Genomic DNA, 1287 nt, shown 5'->3' on the forward strand with positions numbered 1-1287 from the left:
CCGGGGAGAGCGCCCAGCCCCTGTCTCACCGGCGGAGGGTGTGCAAGGGAACCCGGCCACCTCCCGTCGAGTGCCCCGCCCGGAGCCGTGGTCATTGTCACTTGGTGTCCGCTGCTCTTGGGCCAGCGGTCCAGCTGGGACCAGCAGGGTCTGTCAGTCCTCGGTCTTAGAGCTGGTCCAGCCCCCCAGCTACCAGCCTCTGAGCTCGGGCCTTCCTCTGGAGCGGGGGGTGCCAGGAGGTCACCCCACAGGGTGTGCCCATTCAGCTTGGGATGGGCAGTGGTCCTCCCGGGGGCTCCGCACATCTGCGTGGGGCCCGCAGCTGCCACCTGACCCTTTCGCCAGGAGCAGCCCTGATGGAGCCCCCTCCCAGGGAACAGCACAGGCGAACCTGCCCGGGCTGCCCCGGGCGTCAGGGTGAGAGCACCGGCACCCACCAGCTTCCCCGGGGGTGCAGGCCATGGGGTGCTGCCGTGGGATGCTGCTGTGGGGTGCAGGCTGTGGGGTTCAGGCCATGGGATACAGGCTGTGGGGTGCTGCCATGGGGTTCAGGCCGTGGGGTGCAGGCCATGGGATACAGGCCATGGGGTGCAGGCCATGGGGTACAGGCCATAGGGTGCAGGCCATGGGGTGCAGGCTGTGGGGTGCTGCCATGAGGTACAGGCCATGGGGTGCTGCCGTGGGGTGCAGGCTGTGGGGTACAGGCCATGGGGTGCTGCCATGGGGTACAGGCCATGGGATACAGGCCATGGGGTGCAGGCCGTGGGGTGAAGGCCATGGGGTGCAGACAGTGGGGTTCAGGTCATGAGGTGCAGGCTGTGGGGTGCAGGCCATGGGGTGCAGGCCATAGGGCCTGGGGATGAGATGCCCAGCCGTGTGCATGTGGGCACATGTGTGCCGTGCAAGCCTGTGTGCACATGCACATGCGTGCGCATGTGTGTGTGTGCGTGTGCGTGTTGGTGGGACACGGACAGTTACATGTCAGCAGTTTCCTGGGAGAATGGAGGGTGAGCATTGACTAGGCGAGGCTCTGTTGCCAGGAGCCCTTCTGCCATGTGACAGGCGACATGGGACCACCTGGGGAACGTGCCTGGGCTGAGGGCGTCGGAGTTGGGGCTGGAGACAGATGCATGGGACGGGGTCATCGCACCTTCTCTCCTCCTGAGTGTTTGGAAATCTCTGGAGTGAGGAGCGGAAGAAAGCATGCAAACCCGGAGGGGGTGGGCCACGGCCCCAACGCCAGCTCCCCTGCCTCCAGCTCGGCTCCCACAGGCAGGGGCACCACGG

The sequence above is a fragment of the Myotis brandtii genome, unplaced genomic scaffold, assembly GCF_000412655.1.
Source record: "Myotis brandtii unplaced genomic scaffold, ASM41265v1 scaffold434, whole genome shotgun sequence".
NCBI classification, from domain to species: Eukaryota; Metazoa; Chordata; class Mammalia; order Chiroptera; family Vespertilionidae; genus Myotis; species Myotis brandtii.